Here is an 18,630-nt window from a genome sequence, read left to right on the forward strand (position 1 = left end):
ATACTTTCATTATGTAATAATAACAACAACAACAACAACAACAACAACACCACCACCACCACCACCACCACCACCACCACCACCACCTAAAGGAAAACAAAAGGATCAAAGGTTTTTGGTGGGAAAAGAGTACATAACGCGGACGTGTTTTCAAGCGGTATCGACCAACATTGATCGACTAAATCGACTTCGGTCGACAGTTTTGAGAGTCAATTTATGAAAGTAAGATAAGGGGCGATAAGTTAATAAAATTATGAAGAATAACATAGGTATGACTATCAGATTGATGAAATTATTAGGTAGGTACCTAACTATTAGGGTTGAGACTAGGAGAAGGATTTAGAAAGATGGGTACAGAAGATTCAACTGAGACGTGATGAATTCATTTCGTAGGTGTAGGCAACTTAGGTAGGTATTGGGTAATATTGAACACCAAACGGGATAAAGTTTGATAAATAATTAAAAACGGAAGGCGGGAAGAAAGGGAAAAGGAATTCCTATATCCAAAATGAAAAATAGAACTCAAATCATCAAAATTTAATGAGAAAAGTTTTTGTGATCATCTAATAAATTTTGGAAGAATTGGGATAAAATTAGGCCACGGACAAGCAGATAGAGAGTCAGACATGATGAAAAACAAGGAAGGAGGAGGAGAAGGAGATAATAAGTATTTTATGATCATGTTTTTTTCCCCTATCATAAATTCATGAACTATTGTAATTTTTACCAGATAATTGCCCTGAGGAGAAAACACTACAGGAACGAAGAAAAATGGTGGAAGAAAACGAGAGAATAAAAATACCTAGCTACAAAATTTTGGCCGTTTTTGGCCAAAATTTTGTAGCTAGGTATTTTTATTCTCTCGTTTTCTTCCACAGTCCCAAATTCAGCATCACACTGCCCCTACCATATTTATTAATTCTTGGGAAAAATCGTTTGCCTGAACTTTTGTAAGCTCGAGTACCTCAGTCTACTGCCTATCTAGGCTAAAATTACATTCATTTTGTGACGTTTTAGACCTAATTTTCGGGGAGAACAAAAGTTTCAAACAGAAACGTGCGTAGGTTGCCGCAAATGATCCTCATGGATATAATATCCAACAATGGTAGGTAGGTACAATGTACAATATGTACATACATACATAAATAATATTACTACAGCTACACGTGGCGTGTGGGTTTGGAAACTCAGAACCTCCATTATTAGAAGAAAAGTTGCATATCCAACAATGGTAGGTACATACATACATACATACATAAATAATATTACTACAGCTACACGTGGCGTGTGGGTTTGGAAACTCAGAACCTCCATTATTAGAAGAAAAGTTGCTTTTCTCAACTTCTGCTACGTGTTATTAGTTCAAAATATTGGTAGATACTCCATAATAAGACCCCTTCCTATAGTTCTCGGACGTATCTATATCTATTAACAAAACGGCTATAGTCAAAACAATGGAAATAAGGGACAACTACAGTAATCAGTAATTATATTACATACACCTATATTCAAAGCTACTCCACATCAATCTATCCAAGTTTCTATAAGATTAATGTTCCACTGCAACAAAAGACTGAAAAGGTGTAGGTACCGGACGTATCTATATCTATTAACAAAACGGGTATAGTCAAAACAATGGAAATAAGGGATAACTACAGTAATTATATATTACATACATCTATATTCAAAGCTACTCCACATCAATCTATCCAAGTTTCTATAAGATTAATGTTCCACTGCAACAAAAGACTGAAAAGGTGTAGGTAGGTACATTGCACAATAGCTTCGTTTCGGCAAGACCCAATACAAGTTTCGTCCTTTGTGAAGTTATGAACCTAATAACACTCCTATATGCCTAATAACACCCCTATATTATTATGGGGTGCACACAACATCACATTACCCACCACTTTAGAATGCGGTGCACTCACCGGTGGCTATCGTGATGTGACATTGTTACTTGAACATGGTGACACTTAAACAAAAGATAAATTATATTTTATAATAAGTGTATCATAGTAATGTATTGTTGGTCAGGATGGGAATTATGAGGCGTAGGTTATTATGTATAACTTTTAATTGAACTATACATATAAATAACAATAAGGTATAGATTACCTAACAATCATGTATTAGCAGAGAACAAAAGGCTAGGTTAATGTCTGCATAATGAGTATCAACTACAGGGAGTCAATGAACCTGGAGTCCTAGACAGTAAATTTAAAAACACTGATTTGGAGGTTTTAGTTTGGTATAGGGTATAGATAGGTAGGTAGATTAATTTTTCAAACAGTCAAAAGGATTTACGTGAGGTAATTTATAGATTGAAATAGACTATCAGCAACAATTCAGCACCAATTTTCTACCCACAAAAAATTCGCCCCCGGGTGGGCTCGAACCACCAACCTTTCGGTTAACAGCCGAACGCGCTAGCCAATTGCGCCACGGAGGCGTTGAGAGCTGACAAGAAGTTAAAAATAATATAAACTGACAAGCACATGTGATAAAATGTGGCAGAACCATGGTGGAAAATAACGGTACCCACTAGAACCAGATAGGTACTTGTGGTACCTAACAATGGTTAGAAATAATCTGACGATGACGTCATATCATTCGGTAGTCAAGTGGTCTGAAAGTAGCGGTTACTAATCTGTGGCCCATAATGGATCACAGACACAGTACCTACTTTACCCTCTCCAGCTCCAAAAGTATTTTCGCACATCCACTAAAAATATTTATGAGTTTATAATTTGGGTGTTACGATAGGTAATATTATATCATAGACTTGAAAGACTCATTTTTCCCAAGAAAACTTTCTCTAAAATCATAACTCACCAGTGGCAGTGTTGGGATGAAAACTTGAATTTAATAATAAAATTGAAGAATAAAATAAATAAAATTTATATTTAATGAATTTAATAAATAAACATGTGCCCATGAATTTAATAAAATAAAGGTACTTACCTTTATGGATCCGAGTGTTTAGGACTGATGGATGGACATCATTTCAGGAAGTAGGATTCTATTTATGTCTGAAACAGAGCGGATATTACAGATGAAAATTAGTAAATTGGGATGGGAAAATGAAAATCTTCAAATGTGTAGGTATATCTGCATAATGAGTATCAACATATAGGTAGGCAATCAAAATTGTTTACTACACCGAGCCCAAGTTAGACACCTACACAAGGCCATTACCTGGGTTTATAACAAAACTATGACGACCAAGAGGCCTGTTTCACGAAGCAATGGTAACGTCGGGCATAATATCAACATAATCACTACATTGTCTGTGCCACCCTTTCTTCCCTCCAAGACTAAACTTATGTTAGGTGTAAGTTCAAACTAAATATAAAGTACCCAAATAACAGAATAGTCAGAATACTGTGGGTATTAAAGGGGAATGTAACCAACCGTCCGTACCCCCCGATATTCAGAGACACACCCGGGTTTATTTCGAGTCATTAAAAGCACCTGCTTCCCCAGCAACATCTTCAGAATGCTTGATTTATTACAACAGAATACAAAACTATGACAATATAATTTGGGTGTTACGATAGGTAATATTATATCATAGACTTGAAAGACTCATTTTTCCCAAGAAAACTTTCTCTAAAATCATAACTCACCAGTGGCAGTGTTGGGATGAAAACTTGAATTTAATAAAAAAAAATTGAAGAATAAAATAAATAAAATTTAATTTAATGAATTTAATAAATAAACATGTGCCCACGAATTTAATAAAATAAAGGTACTTACCTTTATGGATCCGAGTGTTTAGGACTGATGGATGGACATCATTTCAGGAAGTAGGATTCTATTTATGTCTGAAACAGAGCGGATATTACAGATGAAAATTAGTAAATTTGGATGGGAAAATGAAAATCTTCAAATATGTATTTCAAAATAACCCACATTCACTTTTGAAGTTTTGATATAGGTGGGCAATCAATTTTTTTTACCACACCGAGCCCAAGTTAGACACCTACACAAGGCCATTACCTGGGTTTATAACAAAACTATGACGACCAAAAGGCCTGTTTCACGAAGCAATGGTAACGTCGGGCATAAGCATAATGTCAACATAATCACTACATTGTCTGTGCCACCCTTTCTTCACTTCAAGACTAAACTTATGTTAGGTGTAAGTTCAAACTAAATATAAAGTACCCAAATAGCAGAATAGTCAGAATACTGTGGGTATTAAAGGAAAATGTAACCAACCGTCCGTACCCCCCGATATTCAGAGACACTCCTGGGTTTATTTCGAGTCATTAAAAGCACCTGCTTCCCCAGCAACATCTTCAGAATGCTTGATTTATTACAACAGAATACAAAACTATGAGAAATCAACTCTTGACTTCTGCTGAAACTCGACTTTCTCCTCCTCCTCCTCCTCCTCCTCTTCCTCTTCTTCTTCTTCTATCTCTCTCTCCTTCTATCTCTCTTTCTCTCTCTCTCTTTTGGAGAAAAGTATTTCATTTCGAGGCACTGTGCAAAGTGTCACGACTATCCAGACTTTAATATCTGTCTTCCCATAGCTAAATTAATGAAAAGAGCTGTCTCCATACTATACCAGCTGCAAGCTACGAAAATGAGCAGCAGAGGTGAATGGAAAACTTTAACGAAGGCTTTTGAACTTGCACGGATACCACGTACTGCTTCTGGCTTTTAGTTTGTCTTTCGAGTCTTCGGGAACGTAAACAAGCTGAAATTTGAAATTTTCTTCGTTTTCTTCACGAAGGATGAGGTTGTTCGGAATCGGAAGGAAGGGACAAATATGGGGGAAGTACAAAAAGAAAGAAAAAATGATTCAAAAACTTCTTCGGATCGGAAAAAACTAATGCAACACGCAGTGTAGGTACTCTTTGTATTGGTAGGCCTATAGGAAATACCTATATCGGACCTGATGGCTGAATGGGATCTTTCAGAGGGAATCCACGACCTTCCGACTGTTACACCATCATATTGGGAAAATTAAAGAATAATAAATGAAACGGCAGACCACTAACAAACATTCCTAGGTCGGTAAGAACTAAATTTTCCTCATCTATTTGGACTCTTTTCATTTTCTCTATCAGCATTCAATCAACCCTTCCACTTTCATCCTCTTCATTTGAGGAAGGCAGTCTATTCTTTCTATTTTGCAGCTCTCATATCGCATATTACTCCCTCATTACCTCATATTTGGACTCTTTTCATTTTCTCTATCAGCATTCAATCAACCTTTCCACTTTCATCCTCTTCATTTGAGGAAGGCAGTCTATTCTTTCTATTTTGCAGCTCTCATATCGCATATTACTCCCTCATTACCTCCCAACGTCCCAACCACCCCCAACTCCTACACCTCACTGATTTTTCATTATCAACCAACAATGTTTCATCTACATTTATGGAAATTTGTCCATAACATAGATTAATTCATCATATTCCCGAATTTGGTTAGTTAATTTGAATTATTTTGGTGCATTTTCTCTCTATTAGGGTTACACATTTGTACCTATTACACATTATGGAATGCTCTGAAATTCTGAATATTTTGAATAGGTAGTAGGTATATATCAGTTCTGTGCTATTGATATTTTAGGTAGAACCTTACAATGTAGTTTGTTTCAACCATATTTTATCTCTGTCATGATTGTCTAGTGTCTACAAAGTTACCTACTAACTCGAAATCTCATGTAATCTGATTCAATGCGATCTTTTGATCAACATAGTCTAGACTCTAGCCTAGCCTATTCAACTTGATCCGTCCCATCTCGTTCCCAATCACTCTTCGACTGTTCTCATTTCCTCTATTTATTCTGTCTCTTCACTTCTCCTCCTCTTCCTTGAATTACTATTTTTCTCCATCGAACAAAAGACCATGTGTGGTTAGGCAAGGTCAAAGGGAACGAAATGTTAAAGAGATGTAAAAGTTTCCTTTATTTAGGAGAACTCTTAAAAAAGGTAAATTATTAAATATGACTAGATAGCTAGTGTTAACTTTGATATTTTATTTTAGGTTTGATATTTTGAATTAGGATGTTACAGTAAAAAAATATGTAGATTAGAGATTTTCTGAGACAGATCTTCAAAAAGAATATTTAAAATCCTTGAAATGCATTTCTTCACTTTGAAATACCTACTCGTAATTTTGTTTCACTTGAACTGATTACTTAACATTAACACTCAATTTTCTTCTTAGTAGTAGCTACATACATATATTTACTATGTTAGATGCATTATTTAAAATTAGATTTCTAATAATTTTTACATTATACTTGAAGATATTGAATGCTTATTTAGATCAAAATAAATGGTAACTTTAGTTAATTTTTGAACACCTAAAATGTTAGGTACTATGTTAGACGCATTATTTAAAATTAGATTTCTAATATTTTTTACATTATACTTGAAGATATTGAATGCTTATTTAGATCAAAATAAATGGTAACTTTAGTTAATTTTTGAACACCTAAAATGTTATACCTAAGTACAATAGAATCTCTTGAACAAAAACTTTGTAATTATATTACCAATGGATAAAGAATCTAAAGATTTTAGTTTCAACTTCAACATTAGAGAAGCATGGAATTATTGTAAACATCATCATGGATTTGAAGACACTATAAGTTATAGGTGTCAATAATAAATTAGTTATAGCAAAACAACACAGATAAAATTATATTCTAAATCTTGGAAAATATATTTCAAAAATATCTACACGTCGTAACACATTGGTGAAAAAAATATTACGTAGATTCCAATATTTTTTGAAAATATACTAAACAAACCGTCACTAGATATTAATTAAGTTTAGAAAAAAAAAAAATAAATAAAATAAAAAAAAAGGTTCACTAAATTTAATCCACTATGAAAAACAGAAAAAAACGTGTACTTTCGTATTCGATGTATCCCCAAGCGACATTCAGCCGAAACTAACGCCAGAAACGCAGGAACGGCGTGGAAGGTTTCAATATTTTTTGAAAATATACTAAACAAACCGTCACTAGATAGGTATTAATTAAGTTTAGAAAAAAAAAAAATAATAAAAAAAAGGTTCACTAAATTTAATCCACTATGAAAAACAGAAAAAAAACGTGTACTTTCGTATTCGATGTATCCCCAAGCGACATTCAGCCGAAACTAACGCCAGAAACGCAGGAACGGCGTGGAAGGTGGAAAATTATATGAACTTGGGACGAAACGAGAGAGAGGAAGATATCAAAGTTATGTATTTTTCTCCGCAGTCTCTCTCTCTCTCCCAATTTGTACCTATTTTTACTGGTCCTACTGGGAAAATTCCCTTTGATGGGCTTTCTATATGGGATTTTAGAGAGGTTCTTTTTATGATGTTTCTTTTGGAAGATTTTCTCGGACGGTGTTCTAGTTAATGTTACCCTGGGTACAGGTTTGCAATGGGCATATCATGGTGGTCGGGTCAATAAAATGTTAGGGTACTAGAAAATAACGGAGTGAAAACTTGAGGACATACTCGTAATCCCACCATATGAAGGTATACATACAATTTTCAAAGACATGCTATCTGGCATTTGAGAGTACTATAAGATTAGGTAAGTGCCTATAGCAAAATAATAACTTCTGAAAGGAATAGCCCTGCCTTTAATTCTGCCAGCACTAGGCTAGCCCTGTGTATAATTCTGCTACCTATGTAACTGTGAAAGGTTTGTTGCGTTGGTAGATCAAAATTAAAACTTGAGAATCGGAAAGCATTTGGATCCCTAATAATATAATTTTAATAACGATCTCATTGAAAATTTTATGCATTCCTAGCCCTGTGTATAATTCTGCTACCTATGTAACTGTGAAAGGTTTGTTGCGTTGGTGGATCAAAATTAAAACTTGAGAATCGGAAAGCATTTGGATCCCTAATAATATAATTTTAATAACGATCTCATTGAAAATTTTATGCATTAACAAAATGAAATCAAAGTGGATATTACATAATAATTAGTTGCATGTTATTTCGATACTTTCCCAGAATTCCTTTTAGTTATTGGTGCAATATTCGCGACAATTCTATTCCTGGAATCGTCTTTCAAATTAATCCGAAAATTCCCGAAATTTTCCGACATTTGTCACAGGCGACAGGTGTCGACTCTGTCGACCTTTCGTGCCCAACACTGGTGTCAGAAAAACAGGATAGTACCTTGTCTCGTCACCTCACGTTTTTCCCATTCGTTTTCTTCCTTTCTTATTTATAGCGACAATTCTATTCCTGGAATCGTCTTTCAAATTAATCCGAAAATTTCCGAGATTTTCCGACATTTGTCACAGGCGACATTTGTCACAGGCGACAGGTCTGTCGACCTTTTCATGCCCAACACTGGTGTCAGAAAAACAGGATAGTACCTTGTCTCGTCACCTCACGTTTTTCCCATTCGTTTTCTTCCTTTCTTATTTATCCACAATAAATTCACAAAATATATTTCAATACAAAAAATCGTAACAATCAAAACAATAATATTACTGTCGCAATTTTTTTAACATCACTAATTTTATGTTGTTGAAATAAAAATCTAGTAGGACTTTTTTATGATTTTCCGGTTATTTAGGAGGTGAGACATGATTCAATCAGAAAGATGATACATAGATTACGAGTACAATGTACATAGTAGTTGTACATTGTACAACCATCAGTTTATACATGCAAATGCCTGTATGTTTGTAACTTTGTATGTCTACTGCGGGATAAAGTGTAGGAGCCTGGGAACAAATGAGATATAATTGGAGATGTCAAGAGAAGGAACTAACTAGTAAAATAGAAAGTAGTTCCAAAGGAAAAAGAATTCAAAATTCAAACCATTATTTTGTCTTCTTTCAACATAGACATTTAGTAATTGGTGGATGTGCAACTTTCACATTTTCTTGGTTTGGATAATTGAATAAAGTAATATGATGATGAAAAAAAAGAATCAAATAAATTACTTTCTATTTCTACTCGAGTGGATTTCCATTTCAAGATGTTCTTTTCGCAGAAGTTTATTGAACCTTACTTGTACTTTCTAAAGTCACAAAATGGCCTGATATCCTTGTAAAAATCACTATGAAAACCCTCGATTCCCATGAAATAATCGAATAAAGTCAAATGAAAGAGGTAATAAAAGATTGTCAGTTGCAGAAAGGTTACGATTTACCTATGCCGAAACCCGTCGCTTCGCTCCGGATTTCTGCTAGTAAATCCTTAAGGCATGGCCGTTCATGTCACTCATCCATTTAGTGGTCTTGTGTCTTTTTTTCGAGTTAAGGTAGAAACACACTACTATCACATCACGTGAGGGCAGTGTGACTGTCATGAACGAAATTGGGTACCTACTATTATGGGAACCTGGGAATATAGATGAACGAAATATTATGGGAAAACTTTGAACCACACCTTTCAGACCCCCCCATGAACTCACGTGGCGTGATAGTAGTGTGGCGTGATAGTAGTCTACCTTGATAAAATAGGATCAAAGAAGCTTGATGAAATGGGATCAAAGAAGTCGTTCGCATACCTTGAAACAAATTCAAATGCTTGCTTATAACACTAGATTTAAACACACAAATTACAAAGGCACGAGGGAGCACACACTAAATTGCTTGTACCTTACCTAATTAAAATTTAGTCTTCATTTTAATTTACAAAAAAAAAAAAAAAAAAAAAAAAAAAAAAAAATAGTAATCTCTTCCTTTTTCAGATGAACATAATCTGGAATATTCTTAACTATAGATCCTATTTGGTCTTTGATCAAGAGCTAATTTTTTTGTTCGTTATTTCTTCTTGTTATTATGGCTTACTTCTTGTAAATCTAGTCTAACAGCTCTCTCTCTCTCTCTCTCCTCTCTCTCTCTCTCTCTCTCTAAAATCCCCCATGGAATGGTATACAATAATGGTAATCTCAGCTAAATACTAACTGCTGATTATCTATTTCTCTACTGCCATTAAATATTATTTCCAATCCTTGTGTTTCTTCTAGCATTGCTTTTTCCGCAGTCAGCAATGTTCGTTCCACTCTGATAACTTGAAGTCTCGTTATCTAACATTGAATATTGTTGTAGAAAATTACAGACACTGCTATTGAAATTCAATTAACCCAGGGCAAGATAAACCAGATAACTAAATAACCCTGATTGAGAGGATAAGCATTGTATACTGCGAGTATTGTCCCAATTAATTCCAAAGTACCCATTTTTGTTCGGCCATTACCTATTAGGGTTACACAAATACACATTGGTACCTACACATTATGGAATGCTCTGAAATTCTGAATAGTTTGAATAGGTAGTAGGTACATATCAGTTCTGTGCTACTGATATTTAGGTAGAACCTTACAATGTAGTTTGTTTCAACCCTATTTTATCTCTGTCATGATTGTCTAGTGTCTACAATGTTACCTACTAACTCGAAATCTCATGTAATCTGATTCAATGCGATCTTTTGATCAACATAGTCTAGATTCTAGCCTAGCCTATTCAACTTGATCCGTCCCATCTCGTTCCCAATCACTCTTCGACTGTTCTCATTTCCTATATTTGTTCTGTCTCCCCCTTCTCTTCACTTCTTCTTCTCCTCCTCTTCCTTGAAGTACTATTTTTCTCCATCGAACAAAAGACCATGTGTGGTTAGGCAAGGTCAAAGGGAACGAAATGTTAAAGAGATGTAAAAGTTTCCTTTGTCATACAAAAGAGCTCCTTCTTTCTTCTCCTCCCTCTTCTTTTCTTTTCTCTCCCATTTCTCTCTTCTTTCTCCCGTTTTCCATTTTTCGTCCGTCCGGATTGAAAGAAAATGTTTTGTTTGAGGATACAAACGAGCTAGTTTTTGTCCGCATCAAACATTTTTTGTGGAACTTCTATACGATAAAGTCGGATAAAAGTTCAGTTTGAATCTTTGTGTGAAGTTTCAATTAGAATACCTTGCACTGAACGGAGTCCATTGTTTGAGTTTAGGCTAGAAATAGAACAGGGATCAGTGTCTGCAATGGTGTGTAAGTAGGCGTCCACAATGGAGAACCGACCATCGAACCTCACCTAAGTCCCGACCTAAGAGAAAATAAACAAATCATGCTCATGAATAGCAGTGTTCTCAAAGGAGCCTTTTGACCATTGTACCGACCCTGGCAGAAAATCAAGAAATTGAGCTGAGTATTTTTTTTTTATTTATTTATTTATTTATCTATTTTTTTTTTCTTGTGATGGTCTCGCCGAGTTTCCCCATTTCATTGAACAGTATTATCCGTCTATCAGTACAATTCCTTTTCCCCCTAAAATCACAAGTTACACCACTATTTATCTAACCATTGGTTCCATCCTTACTCTGTTTCCAACGAATCCCACAAAGTTGAGTCCATTGTTCCCGCGGAGCATCCTTCGTCTAAACTGCTACCAACCGCAGAAGCAGTAATCTTCCCGTTGAAACTCGTGGAAAAATTATTTCAAGGCTTTGTTCAAGTCAAAAAATTTGAAAGCTGCTGGAAGGTTGAGGAGTGGTGTGGTGGGTAGGCCTTTGAGGAGGGAGGGTGGGAAAGGACGGTGTAGTGGTACTAGGGCCCCTTTTCTGTGAGGCGGGTCAAAGGGTGGTTATTACTTACCTAATACCATCAAGTTCGGGAGACCTCAGAGCATAATGTTTTGATGTTTTCTGACCGCAACACTGGCTGCTCAGCTCTCAATCCCTCTGTATGGTCAAATATCCTAATCTGCGGATCGGCACAGAGAAGGACGTACAGGTGTAAGAGAAGCAAAGCCTGGATTCATAGCCATGATTTGTTTATTTTCTCTAGGTGAGAGTCGGGTTAAGCGAGCGCGGTTTTCTTTGTGGTGCTTCCCATTTGTCTTTTCCGAAGAGGAGGTTCACTTGAACCAGAAACTGTGTGGGAGATAAGGAAGGAGGAGTTTGTATTAGGCAAGAAAAAGTAAAAGGGATGAATTATTGGATAGGTATTAGATCTGGTAAGATTTCCGAACGATTGGATAGCGGATACTATAAGAGAAATAAGCAGACAATAATGAAGAATGTAGGTAGATTACCTATTCATGATTGACAAATAAAAGGTAGCAGGAAAAGAAAGTGAACGAAACATGGAATATCCGTAGAAAGGCTCTACAAAGACGGCAAGGAAAATATGATTCGGTCAAAACGAACTGTGTTATTATGCTTTTTTTGCAGCATTCAAACCTTTTTCCTTTGGGCCTCCTCGGAAGGTTCTGGTTGGCACACAATATTTACATTAATAAATACAAATTTTACTGTTCAGCAGTGGTCAGATAAAAAAAAAAAACAAAAAAAAAAAAAAATGGCAGAAAGAAAATTAATAAATAAAGCACATACAATTTATATACAACAAACGTCGTACTGATACACACGATGAGTTTCACTACACGCGTGGTTAAACCCGTACACAACATTGTGTTTAACTCACAGGGTAGATGATCTCAGTCCTTTATCTACTTTAAGATCACGTCACGAGGTGATAACTTACTGTTTATGGTACACTAAGACGCGGGTAAATAGACTATACTTTTTGGGTTGAAAAAAAAAAAAAAAAAAAAAAAAAAATGGCAGAAAAAAATAAATAAAATAAAGCACAACATTTTTATACACAACGTAGGTAGGTACACACATGAGTTTACTACAGGGTGTTCCGACACATGTTTAACACAGGGTAGATGATTTTGGAGTTCTACGCTTTAAGATCACCTCACAGTGTCAACTTACTTTTACTGGTAACTAAAAAAAGGGTAATAGATATACAGTAGAGGAAACTAACTTGGAAAAAAAAAAAAACAAATTGATTAGGAATTAGAGCCTTAACAAAAGTCAATACATTTGTGGTGACTACATGGTGACCCTGTATATGTACATAATACGATATTTTGACCACATGGAATAATTAACTAATAATAATAATTATCAATCAAGAAACCCGTAATGTCATCGCCATTGTGACTACTTGTGACGTGACTAACTAGGTACAAACATTTTGACGAGTGTGGGGAAAGTCTTTAAAAAGCTGACAAACGCTTTTTATTCATTAATTAGATATTTAGTTTATTTATTTATTATTATTAATATTGTACCTATGATAAAGTGCATATCTACATATATTTTGGATTGGACATAGCATGTATGTTACTTAAAATGGCACAGTTATTCATATCATAGACCTATCATATTTACTTTTTGCTTTAGCATTAGTTCAACCATATTGTTACGTCGATTATTGTTTGTTTACGCTGACATGGTTTTGTCAACTAGTTGCCGGTTGATGGCGATTTCAAAAACTTCGAGCTAATTGTCGTTACTGAAACAGTCTCTGAAATGGATAGCATGGAATTGGTTTTCCGTTGTAAAATTTCCATTGCATGTTACGTTTTTCGTTCCCAATAGGATAACGATGTGTTGTAAATATACGTCCTTGGGAATTGTTGTTATAACGTCACAGAGTAACAATAATTGCACGAGTATGTACTTTTCGGTTATGACAGAAATGACTTCACTGTCAAATGTCAAGTATTCTACGATGACGGTTATTACTAGAAGCTTTTTGTCATTCAAGCTTGCGAAATCGTTTGTATGCTTGCCATCTTAGTTGTCAGTTTCTTCTATTATGATTATGACGTGATAATTTTACTTTCTATAGATTGCATGATCAGTTTTGTGGAGGAATTTTTGCTTTCGTTTTCTCTGAATGTGTCATTTGTTTTTCTTTGTCGTCCAAAGAAAGGGCGAATTAATCAAAAAGCACGCAATATGGTGGCGTTTCCGGAAGGAAAAATGCTGTCCAGTAACAGACTTTGTGGAGTCTCCTGTGGAAAGCTCACACTGGAAAAAGAGCTTTCTAGGAAATGCTAAATGAAAGTTTGCTGAATCATGCGATGCAATGCTATATATGAAAGTTACTAAATCATGCTCATGCAGGACTTAATTACAAAGATTATTGAAAATACTATTCGATCGGTTCAAAGGAAAAGATGTTTTCTTCAAAAGTGCCTTCCTAACTTACCCAATACCTGAGAGCAAGAGCTCCAGGTTCATACAAGAATGTGTGGTTAACATTAGTGTCAACATAAATTTGTTTTTAACCTGCAGTCCCAATTCTAAATATTTAGGGACCAATTTCAATAATTTCGGTTTTCGGTACTTATTAGTTTCATAGGTATACCTTCCAGTGTAGCCAGTGGCTATACGAGTATTATCTAGTAAAAGCCCATTGCAGCTTTTTGATACCTACACTTTACGTTTTAGATTTACCTACTTAGATCGATAGGGGGGAACAGAGCTTTCCCTAATAAGTCATGATTATATGAATTTTGTTCGCTGACGTGGAATTCACTTTTGAAATAGGATAAAATCCGCCCCGGGCGGGAATCGAACCCGCGGCCTAGCGCTTACAAGGCAGACGCACTACCAACTACGTAAGCTAACTAGGCTGGCTATTTGTTTTCTAAATATCTAGGGACCAATTTCAGTAATTTCGGTTTTCGGTACCTACTTATTAGTTTCATATTAGGTACCTTCCAGTGTAGCCATAGTGGCTATACGAGTATTATCTAGTAAAAGGCCATTGCAGCTTTTTGATACACTTTACGTTTTAGATTTACTTAGATCGATAGGGGGGAACAGAGCTTTCCCTAATAAGTCATGATTATATGAATTTTGTTCGCTGACGTGGAATTCCCTTCTGAATATAAAGTCGTCGTTTTATATTCACGCACGCACTTGATTAATTTCAAGGTCAGATTGAAATCTTTCTAAACGAACTACTTGTTAGCCCTTTCTTTTGTCGACAACCTCTTTAGGCCCGTGGAGCCTGCGTCCATTTGGTTGCAATTTGAACTTGGAATGTAAATTCAAACTCAATCAGCAATTAGTCGATTTGATCACCGCACAGTTATACTAATCTATACATACATGTAATAATGGCTCAGTGAGAATAAAATATACTTTGTTCATACTGTCAGAGTTAATAAAAAGTCCTTTTAAACCTGCAGCGAGGTGTAGAAAAAAGGCCAAAAGTTTAACTAACTGAAAACCTAAAACTAGTAGATGTAGAGGAGGAGGTCTGAAGAAGAATAACATGACATTATTTACCTATAGGTATAATTTTTCAATCTTTTTTTCTTTTACCTCGTGTACAAAAACTTCCAGATTTAGGTACCTATAATTTACTGAATACATTGCTCACCCCTCTTTTCTTTCTAAGTAATAATAAGTAACACTATATTTTACTCGTGCCCATAGCATAATGGCATAGAGTACACGCCAAGCAACAAGGCCATGTGTGAACAGAATTTATTTGGATTCCAGAATTTGATAGAACAATAATTTCTGACTAAAATTTTGTAGTGTGTCTTTTGGTACTGAGCCCATAGTTTCAGAGGGCTGAGCCCATAGCTAGTCTAACAAACTCAGCTTCAACAGTATCCAAGAAAAAAATATTCCTGTCACTAAAAAAAACTCTCGATCAGGACTATCAGGATTTTGGGTTGGAGCGAAAAGTTTGTCAAGACTTCTTTTGTCTTTTGTTTGAACAAATTTAGACAAGAAACATCTGAACGCCATTTCGTTCATTTCAGCTCGCGGGACAAAGTTTCAAAATGGTTCCAGAACCACCTCCCCCCTACACCGAAGTACCTACTCCTCGCTCCCAACTGGAAATTGGGAGCTTTCGCACGTTTCTCCTAATTTCCAAAGTTAAATAAACAATATTTGGAGCCCGGATTTGTTATAAGTATAATTTAATCCTCTTCTGTCCTGGAACAAATTCGAATGTTGTCTTTTTTTCGAGTTAAGGTAGAAACACACTACTATCATGTCACGTGAGGGCAGTGTGACTGTCATGAACGAAATTGGGTACCTACTATTATGGGAACCTGGGAATATACATGCTGGACAAAATATTATGGGAAAACTTTGAACCACACCTTTCAGACCCCCTATGAACTCACGTGGCGTGATAGTAGTGTGGCGTGATAGTAGTCTACCTTGATAAAATAGGATCAAAGAAGCTTGATAAAATGGGATCAAAGAAGTCGTTCGCATACCTTGAAACAAATTCAAATGCTTGCTTATAACACTATAGATTCAAACACACAAATTACAAAGGCACGAGGGAGCAGACACTAAATTGCTTGTACCTTACCTAATTAAAATTTAGTCTTCATTTTAATTTACAAAAAAAAAAAAAAAAAAAAAAAAAAAAAAAAAAAAAAAAAAATTTTAAAAAAAAAAAAAAAAAAAAAAAAAAAAAAAAAAAAAAAAAAAAAAAACAATTCCTACAAATACATGTATACAAATTCAAAAGGCTTTTCGTTCCCTCTGAGAAGTATCAAAGATTCCCTATACATTTCAGACACAAAGCGTTTCTAAGTATTTCCTTAAGGAGGATATTTTTATGTAGGAAGTTAAATTTAAGGCGCCCACTTTCGTTCTTCCATTTCGCACAACCTTAACCTAAGGATCCTGACTATGCATATTTTCTTCCTCATATCATATTAATGATAAATGCGGCCAACAGAGATCACAGAGAAAAGCTCATGGCACATCAAGTTATAGGTGAGTATGTAGGTATATTGTACACCCATCCGTACGGTGTCATCAGTAAGTTAGAAATTAGACGGTTACTTCAGTCTAGTACCAGAACCTGAGACCCTGACAGTGCCACATCAAAAGTCAATTCAAGATCATTTCGGAAATCTCGCCAGGGAAGTTCAATTTATCCTGAGTATTGTACACCCATCCGTACGGTGTCATCAGTAAGTTAGAAATTAGACGGATTACTTCAGTCTAGTAACAGAACCTGAGACCCTGACAGTGCCACATCAAAAGTCAATTCAAGATCATTTCGGAAATCTCGCCAGGGAAGTTCAATTTATCCTGAGAAGAGAAATTTTCTAAAATTTGAAGCAGGAAATACCTAAATGTTCTCGGGATAAAACAATACAAGAGTAGTGAGTACAATGGTTAAGGTTCGTCTACTCTAAAGGTGTATCCAAACAGTGGACCAGTGTGGACGGTTCAGTCGATATCGATTGATAGCCGGTCGACTAAGTGTGGATACTCCTTAAAACCGACCGAAATCGTTCGACATCAACTGGACAGTTGAATGTAATTTTGTGTCCCTAATTACACCTGTCATTATGAACCTTAACCTATCATTCAACATTTCTCCTTGTTTCTGTGTTCCTTACCATTATCAGGACTGCACTGAATATTTGAAGGCTGGCATATTACTTCATTGGTAACTTTAGGGTAGCTTCCACGAGGTGGCAATTATACACATTAGGAGGGTACAACAGTCTCCCCCTTCCTTTGATGGTCTTCACTGATTATGTCTTTATTTTCTTTCTTCCTTCCTTCGTCCTTTCTTCCTTACTTGTCCTTTCTTCCTTCCTTGCGTGTCCTTCAGTATTGAGTATTATTAGATATTTATTTAATACTTCTAGACACATAATAGGCAGGTACGTAATATTTTGTGCTTCTTCGTTTATTTGAAAATTTAATTATTACCTTCACACATAACACATAAAAGGTATAATTATTTTCCAGAAGTGTTGGCCTTCATAAGGCAACTTTCATGTTCTTCAAACAACTGACAAGAGGAATTTTGAATTGACTGAGAACATGAGTGCATTTACCCGGGGTCTACATTCTGTCAAACCAAGTCTCTGTAACACTAATTTCCAACTTTTGCCCGGAAGGCCAAAGTGCCTTTCAATATAAGACTGTAGAAGAGTAGACCTGATGGTTAGTGTTACTTACTGAAATTCTAGTGCAATCCGGTCTATCGCATATTCTAGATGCTGACAACCAATGTTTGTCCCCCTTCCTTTGATGGTCTTCACTGATTATGTCTTTATTTTCTTCCTTCCTTCGTCCTTTCTTCCTTCCTTGCGTGTCCTTCAGTCTTGAGTATTATTAGATATTTATTTAATACTTCTAGACACATAATATCAGGCAGGTACGTAATATTTTGTGCTTCTTCGTTTATTTGGAAATTTAATTATTACCTTCACACATAACACATAAAAGGTATAATTATTGTACAGAAGTGTTGGCCTTCATAAGGCAACTTTCATGTTCTTAAAACAACTGACAAGAGGAATTTTGAATTGACCGAGAACATGAGTGCATTTACCCGGGGTCTACATTCTGTCATACCAAGCCTCTGTTACACTAATTTCCAACTTTTGCCCGGAAGGCCAAAGTGCCTTTCAATATAAGACTGTAAAAGAGTAGACCTGATGGTTAGTGTTACTTACTGAAATTCTAGTGCAATCCGGTCTATCGCATATTCTAGATGCTGACAACCAATGTTTCAAAAGTCCAAACTCATCATATGTCAGTAACTGAGATACAACACCAGACAGAATATGAGACAGGATTGCTACGGTTGACCAGATATTGAGTCAACTCGAGGCCCTAACAAATCGTCAGGATATCACATCACATATAAATACCTAGACATCTAGAACACTTTGCAATTCCTGTTCAAAGTGAGAGAGGAGGGAAGACAGGTAGAGCGAGACAGCAAAGGGACAATACTGATATTACTGCCTAGAACACTTTGCAATTCCTGTTCAAAGTGAGAGAGGAGGGAAGACAGGTAGAGCGAGACAGCAAAGGGACAATACTGATATTACTGA

The 18,630-nt window shown here is 35.8% G+C and overlaps 1 non-coding gene across 1 annotated transcript; it reads right to left on the minus strand.

The window, feature by feature from the left end:
- Positions 1–2,378: 2,378 nt before the first annotated feature.
- On the minus strand, positions 2,379–2,452 carry Trnan-guu. The gene has a single exon. It is a non-coding gene; the product is annotated as a tRNA-Asn (tRNA).
- Between the last annotated feature and the right edge of the window lie 16,178 nt (positions 2,453–18,630).

The sequence above is a fragment of the Diaphorina citri genome, unplaced genomic scaffold (genome assembly GCF_000475195.1).
Source record: "Diaphorina citri unplaced genomic scaffold, Diaci psyllid genome assembly version 1.1 scaffold20, whole genome shotgun sequence".
Lineage (NCBI taxonomy): Eukaryota > Metazoa > Arthropoda > Insecta > Hemiptera > Psyllidae > Diaphorina > Diaphorina citri.